The sequence below is a fragment of the Silene latifolia genome, chromosome Y, assembly GCF_048544455.1.
Source record: "Silene latifolia isolate original U9 population chromosome Y, ASM4854445v1, whole genome shotgun sequence".
NCBI lineage: Eukaryota > Viridiplantae > Streptophyta > Magnoliopsida > Caryophyllales > Caryophyllaceae > Silene > Silene latifolia.
The window spans coordinates 158,524,617-158,533,065 of record NC_133538.1 but is presented as its reverse complement, the minus strand read 5'-3'; positions in this window follow the sequence as shown (position 1 = coordinate 158,533,065).

Below are 8,449 nucleotides of genomic sequence, written 5' to 3'. Positions count from 1 at the left end.
ACGGGGGAGGGTTACCCAACCTGAGATGGGGAAGGAGTGGACCCGTGGTACCTGCATTCGGAGTACCCTTCTCGTTGTGTTTGTAGATTTCAAACAGAGAGAGCGTTTTGTAGAATTGCAAAAACGCAAGATGAGACCAACGAGGTGTATAGATACTACACTGTTGGAGGATTTGGGAATAGAGACAGATGTCCGTCACATATTCGTGACTTTGGGCTTTACGGGTTTGTATAGGCTGAGGAAACACTCTTATCCTTTTCTTACCTTGGAGTTTATGAGCTCCTTTAGTTATGACCCAGCTGCCCAGACCGTTGAGTTTCGGTTGATGAACACCAGTTTTATGTTGACTATGGATCTGTTTGCGTCTCACCTTGGGTTGGCCAAGCCTCCCAAGGATTCTATCACTGATATTCCTGCTGAGTGTGGTGTCTGCCGCCTAATGCCTTGCTTGACCGGAAAGCCAGCTCCCACCTCAAGCAACATGCTGATTAATGATGTTCAGCATGTTACCTTGAGGGTCTTTCTCCGTTCTCTTTCAAACCTCCTTTATGACAGAAAGGATATCAGTAAACTGAATAATCATGAGGTGTTGCTTCTAATGTCTTACCTCAACTTGGAGCGGGCCAGGAAAGTGGTCTTTAATGCTTCTTCCATCGTCTGTGCTGCCCTTGCCTTGATGGCTACTACTTCTTCGCGGTACTTGAGTTGTGGCGCTATCGCCACTCGGTTAGCTGAAAAGCTAACCTCCTTTGAGGCCTCTTCGGACTACGTACCTTTGGCTACCCCAGTGCCTACCATGGACCGTGACTACTATCTCGGCCTGAAATGGTTGAGAACTTTGGCTGACGGTAGTCTAGCTTGGAGGGTGTGGGGCATGAGTTGGATGAAGATTCCAGCTCCTGAGCACCTCCCACCGACGGAGCCTTTAGAGCCGGCGGTTGTGGCTGTGGACTCTGATGAGGAGGAGGAGGAGGAGGATGTTGATAGACCACGCCAGTTGCAGACCTACCTCATCGACGACACGATTCTCGAGGTGATGCCAGAGCCGACGAAAGGAGAGAACGCGGCGGTAGTGGTGGAGAGACCCAGGTTGGGGAGAGGACCCCGTCGAGTGAGGGAGAGGACCTCGGAGACTAGGCCACAGCCGGTAGCACCTCAGCAGCACCAGCGTCCTTTTCCGTGCTACCCTTACCTTGATACCCCGGAGACGCAATCCAGCTACTTGGTAGAGAGAGTGTCATCGACTTTGACACTCAGGAGTATGCACGAGATGGCGTACACTCAGGGGATAGGGACCGAGGGACCGCATCCGGTTTGGTGGAGTGGAGTAGGGGACTATAGTGGGGTTTTCCACTCCTATGGGGTGGATCAGTCGACGTGGGGGACACCTCAGTCCTTTGCCTACGGTGGCTTGACCCCATGGTACGTGAGTCCGGGAGCCGGAGCAGGAGTGGATGCGGGTATTGGTTCATCGGGAGCGGGTACTTCTGGAGGTGGTGGTGATGATGAGGTGATGGTTGAGCAGCAGCAGGAGGAGTGATGCTCCTTGTTTTATCTTGGTTTATGGTCGTTGGTAGTAGATGTTGGTAGTGTCGTTAGATTTTAGTAGTTACATTCGTCGAAACATTGGTTATGGATATGTATTGTTGGCCATAAGGCCGGATTTGTTACTTAACATTGTTGCAGGGTTGATTTTGGGGTCGGGAAATCATCTCGACCCAAGCTATGTGACGGCTATGTATATATATGTTGGTTTATGACAGGTTTTATAAGGCATTTTGGCCTGTAGGTACTCGACAGAGTACCCCGTACTCTATCGAGTAGCTGCAGGAAAGAAGGAAATAAAGCTTTCTGATCTTTGGGCTACTCGATCGAGTAGCCAAGACACTCGATCGAGTAGCATGGCACTCGATCGAGTACACTCACATACTCGATCGTAGTAGCATATTACAGGAGGTTTTCGAAAATTAAAAGTGTGCAATTGTTTTATAATTGCACATTTGAGGTTTAATGTGGTTATTAGTGCGTAGTAACACCTTTGAACCGTTAATTTCATATGTTAGACGTTGCGCTTGGATTTTATATGCATCTTTGTCACAAGTAGTGAAGTGGTGATGGTTTCTTGTTGTTTTAATATTACACATGCCATATTACTATCTATCCATCGAAGTTACATCTTTTCATACGTTTGTGGACACGATATTAACATGCTTTATCGACGCCGGCTAGTTATTTCGGTGGTTTGTGTATGATTTATAAACTAACGAGTATATGCTTAGCGAGTAATGTCCATAATAAATAATATGGTTCTAATTTATGATATGAAGCAAGTAATGGATAATATGTGTGCTAATTTTGGTGGTGAACTTCGGGGACGAAGTTCCTTTTTAGAGGAAAGAGTAATGTCGCAAAATAAAAAGGCTGATTTTGAAATTATGTTGTTGTTTGTTTATAATGTTTTGTTGTTTAATTACAAAATTTTCTAGTACTTTGATCACATTGCTTATATGAAGTGTAAGTGGTTACTTTAGTTCATTGAAGTGAATGTGATAGTATGTTTTATTGACGGTCATAAAGAGCTAGTTGTGGTGCAAGGTGTCGTAATAGAATGAAGTAGTGAGTAACACGGTGGTGTTAGTTGTGCAGCATGAAGTTGATATGAGATATGTTTCGGGTTGATAGTTGTTAACATATGATGGGTGATCGTTGTTTGTGCTGGTTCGTATTGCGAGGTTGATGTTTTATATATGATAGTTTGTAAGAGTTGATGTATACATATAGAGTAACAGTTGATGATGATAATTTTGCATGATAGTTGTAAGAGTCGGTTTGAATAGAGCGTTAGACGGTGATGATGATGACATAGGGGATGGTATTTCCGGGGAGTAATGACTTGAGTAGGAAGAATGGTGATGGCGTATTTTTCCGTGTCTTGTGCGTTGAGTTAGGTGAGTTGAACTTCGGGGACGAAGTTCTTTTTAAGGGAGGGAAGACTGTAATACCCGCCCTTTTAGAGACTCTTTGACCAGTGTTGACTGACCTTGGGAGAGTGAATAGTTCTTAGAAGTGCATGCCAAAACTATCTTGGGTTACGTGTTAAGAGTGGTACTCGATAGAGTAGAGGCTACTCGATCGAGTAGCTAGGTTACTCGATCGAGTAGGGGGGCACTCGATCGAGTATGTTGGGTACTCGATCGAGTATCGAGTTTTCAGCGAGGGTTTTTAATCGCGTTTTGTTAAATCCGCAAATAATTTCCGCCTCATTCCTCCTATCCTTTGGTCGCCTCTTTCCCTTCCCTTCACCACAAAACCTCTATCGAAGCCTTTTGAAGATCCTTGTGCCTTAGGAGAGCGTCACTTGAGTCGGGTAGCGGTCTTTTGCCGGGTTTCTCCTTATAGGTATGTCATAATCATCATCCGTGTCCTAATCTTTGCAATTAGGGTTTGCTTGGTAGTAATAGATGTTTGTGTTGTGGTTATAGGCTTTGCTTGATTGCTGGATATGTCATATGTTGGCATGGATTGGTTGCAGTTGCTTAAAGGTAGGTTCGCTTACTCAGTTTCTGTAGATAGTCTAGTGTGTCGATTGTCGTATCATGGTTGTTGTGTTACGGTTGTGTTGTGTGGCAGCGTGTATGCTGTTGTTGGTTAGTACATACAGTTTGTTGGTTGTTGCGTTTCAGTTGTCTGTGAATGTTTGTCTCTGGTTCGCGAGGCGTGTCCTCGGCTGAGTGGGGTCACTTGCGAGAGTGGCTTCACGCCCTAGTTTCGCCCTTCGTGGAACCCGCCACGGAAGGGGATGTGCACATTAATGGACAGGGTTATCGCTTATTATGAGGAGCGGGGATTTGGTGGGTACGGCTGCGGTCCCCCACTGGCAGGGCTGGTCCAGTGGACAGTCAGTGACAGAGGTTGATTGGATTATTGTGATTGTGTGTGAGGTTGATAGCTTTGTGTCGTGTTGATAGCTATGTTGTTGTTGTCGTATCTTATCTCAGTACTGACCTTGTGTGGTTTTTTTTTTTGTTATGTGTCTGCCGTGATCCCTTATGGTGAGCAGTCGGTCTTAGCAGGTGTTGATGTTGTTGATAGCTGGAGTCCGGGCAGGGATAAGTCTTCACGAGATTCGATAGCATTAGAGAGTAGTCTTTGAGTTGTATCGTTTATATCGTTGTTGGTTTTAATTCACTTGTAATATAACATAATAGTTCTTTTATCGACATTTGATTATTACTGTCCTCGGGCATCCGAGATGGTAATGCCCTTATATGCTAAGGAAGGCCTAGTTAAGGCTCGTCTGAATATGGGGGTGTTACACGAACATTCGGTGAGAACGGTGAGAACGAACTAAACTAACCATATAAAATTAAATAGCAGTTCACTTGTACATTCTTAAACTCACTAGTAACAAACATTTCCTAACTCATCCCCTCCCCCACCACGGCACCACCACCACCAGCAAAAGCCGACGACTAGCTACCACCATCATCACCACCGGACAACGCCAACGAATACCACTACCAACACCAGACGCCGGCGACAACTCATGTCCCTGTATCTTTATCTCAATCGATGGAAACTGCATATATGTTGATATATGTCATTGTCGGAAACAGCCCATACACGTCGGCGACTACTAGTGTTGCCACAGAAACGGCCGGCAAAGGCGTTGACCACCGTCGTCAGTTCATCGACGTTGGTTTCAATCCGTTTTCTCTTCACTTATTCATCCTCGTATTTCGTCCCTTACCCATAATGCCCTGCACTTAATCGAGGGTCGCCGGAGCTTAATAGACGCCGGCAAATAGTCGTTCGATCTCAAAGAGCTTCATCGACGCCGTCGTCGGTTCAGTCCATCGGCGTTGGTTGCAATTGTTGTTGCTGTTGTTGCCTTGTCGGTACGCGAATTCCAGCAATGGCTCAATCCGGCGTCGTGAGGTGGTTGGGGATGTCGGAGGTGCGCTGGGATGCCTGCCGGCGATAGTTGGTGTTTGGTCAGAGGTGTGTGGTGGTGATAGTATGGTGTTGATTTGATTTATTAAAATTAGGGTTTGTAATTGGGGTTTTATTATTGGTTTTAAATTGTGTAATTCATTCCTTTTTTTATTATATGTTGAAAAAAAAGATGTGTCTATGCCGTTAAAAAGTTTATCTACACAGTTAAAAAATGTATCTAATATTATGACAAAAAAAATATATCTACACTCTAAAAAAGTGTGTATAGAATTCCGGTAAAAAGTGTACCTAAAATAAAAAAAAGTGTATCTACATTCTTAAAAAGTGTATATAGAATTTCGATAAAAAGTGTACCTACGATAGTTAAAAGTGTATCTATGATTTAGTAAAAAAAAACAAAAAAAAAGTGTCCCTAGTATATATATTCTAATGTATATAGTGCGTTCTCACCGTTCTCACCGAGTGATCGTTCTCATAGGATCCTAAATCTATATATATATATATATATATATATATATATATATATATATATATATATATATATCTATATATATATATATATATATATATATATATATATAGAGAGAGAGAGAGAGAGAGAGAGAGAGAGAGAGAGAGGGAGAGAGAGAGAACCCGGTGAGTCCGTCCCGCGATTCTCCACCATTAGATTTCTGATTGAATGTGCGGCTGAGATTAAATGTAGAACCAAGTATATAACCTGCGTTATTCAGCAATTACACTCATAATTTGCGTTCACTTTCTCTCTCTTCATTCACTCTCTTGCTCTCTCTACGAATTTCTCTGTTTCCTTTCTTCGTTCTCACGTAAACAAAAATCCAGCAAATTCACGAATCAATTCCTATGCAACAATTCTTATTCAATAATTCAATCAACTTACTATCATATCGTTCAATTCAATCAACCTAATTTTGATTTTCAATTTCTTTTCAATTCAAATCGCTCATACAATTCTTTTTGCTTGTTTTTGGCCTTTTGTTGCTATTATGGATTACGATTCTCTGAGAGAACAACATGCGCGCAGGTAATTTCATGAATCCTTTGCTTTTTAGGTTTTTCGTTCTTCGATTTCATGTTTCATTGATGTTAAATTGATTTCACAATGCAGTTTCTGTCGATACTTTTTATAGCTACTATTAAGTTTCACTTATCATTAACAATCGTGCGACATAGTGTGTAATTCTTTTATTTAAACTCGAGATTACGCTTTTTCGCGGTAGATCTAGGTTTTTGGCTTGTTCGTATGCAATTTTTGGATTGAATTGATGTAGGTATACAAATTAATTGCAATTATGATTTTCAATTTCTCATGCGAGCTTCTTTGACTTGTATTTTGTCTCGTATTTCACATTCATTTTTAGACATCAGCTGAATCTCAGGTCAATCAATTTAGAAGGATATAGATTATATGTGTTCTACATATTTTTCAAAATAACAGAGTTCTGACATAGTCACATTCAAACCTTTATTTGCTTTCATGAAAACTGTAGTAGTTCAGGGGATTAAATTAGCGTTCGTTAAATATTCGTCACCTGTTACTGTAATATCATTACTATAACATTAACACTTGCTGTCAAGATCGAACTTGAAATCATTGTGGAACAGTGTTACTATATAATTCTGTAAGTACCATCTTTTAATGAAGTTTTAGCTGAATAATAGTGATATTCCCACTTTAAAATTGCAGAGTCTATTACTGTTAATCGAGGCCATATTTCTGTTCTGCTGTCAATTCTTGTGTACTTATATTGTGACAATAACAGTGTTACTGTAACATTACTTCCCTTTGCAATCCTGCTCGTCAATTTATATCAATAATACTCCTCTTTTCCCTTTCATATTACAGAGTCCAGTACTGTCAATCCAGTCCATTCTACGCCAATCACACAACAACACCCAAATGCTCAACCAAATAATTAGCTTATTTTGTCTTATACATATAATGGAAGTGAGCGGTGGATTCGTGTAGCTGAGAGCAAGTTTAGACCTACAATTGGTATAGTTTTCAGCTCACTTGAGGCAGGAATTGAATTCTATGGGGTTTACGCATGCGCATGTGGTTTTACTCCCAGGAAGTACACTGCCAAAAAACTTCAAGATGGCATAAGACACCAAAAATTTATAGTTTGCAATCGTCAAGGGTTTAGGGGAAATAAACAGAAACTGCATTACAGTCCTGTCCATGAGCATAATAATGGTGATAGCTCTTCCACAGTTGAAACAGTTAAAAGGCGAGTTAAAATCACAAGAATTGGCTGCAGAGCTTATGTTAGATTTGCCCTTCTTAATGGGCTTGAGGGACCTGCTATTATTGACGACTTTTCTGAGTTTCATAACCATCATATCACCTCTGTTTGTAATCGAGATCTCGAAAATATTTCTAGATCGCTTGACATGTTTCTCAAATAGCTTATATTAGACAATTCCAAGTTGAACATTGGGGCTGGGAAGACTTTCAGGCAGGTTAAGGAGCTTATACATGGATATGAAAATATAGGTGCTACATTGGTGGACTTTAAAAACTTTCAAAGAGATATTAAGTGTTATATAGGGGAATGAGATGCTGACCTTTTCCTTGATCGTCTTGAAAAGCTCAAAGCCACCCAAAGCTGGTTTTACTTTGCCTATGATGTTGACGCGTGTAACTGTCTCACGAGAGTTTTTTGGGTTGATTCCACATCAATTAGAAACTAATCATTCTTTGGGGATGTTGTGAGCTTTGACCCCACCTATGGCACAAACAAGTATGATATGGTTTTTACACCATTCACGGGTGTTAATCACCACAGAAAGTCGGTGTTTTTCGCTGCTTGTTTACTGTCACAAAAAGATAAAGAGTCGTTCAAATGGACCTTTCAGCATTTCTTGAATTCTATGGGTCAAAATGAGTCCCAATTCCTTATCACGGATAAAATGCCCTGGTATAAAAAAGACCTTCCTCTCTATCTTCAAGCAAGCTCGACATCGTTATTGTATGTGGTATATAATGCAAAAGATCACAGATAAAGTGGGTTCAGCACTGTGTAAAGACACCGACTTTATTACTCGCTTCAACGCTATCGTTTGGGACTCTGATTTGGAACCGTTTGAGTTTGAAGAGAAGTGGCAGAAACTTATTTCAGATTTTCAGCTGGAAGATAATGACTGGTTATCTACAATGTTCACTAACCGAAACCATTAGATTCCTGCCTACAATCGTGACCTTCCCATGGGCTGCATATTAAGAACAACACAGCGATCCGAAAGTGCAAATTCGCTTTTCAAGCGGGATAAGAATCACTTTGGTACACTGGTCAAATTTTGGATGAGGTAAACATCTTTGTTCCTTTAGTTACAATCTCTCAGAAAGCGACTTACGTTAAAGAATAACCGTTTCTTTGTATCATTGTTACATTATTCATTTGTTGTGGTGCCCTTGTCACATTATTACTAGGTTTCAAACTGCTATGGACCAGCAGCGCTACACAAAAAGGTG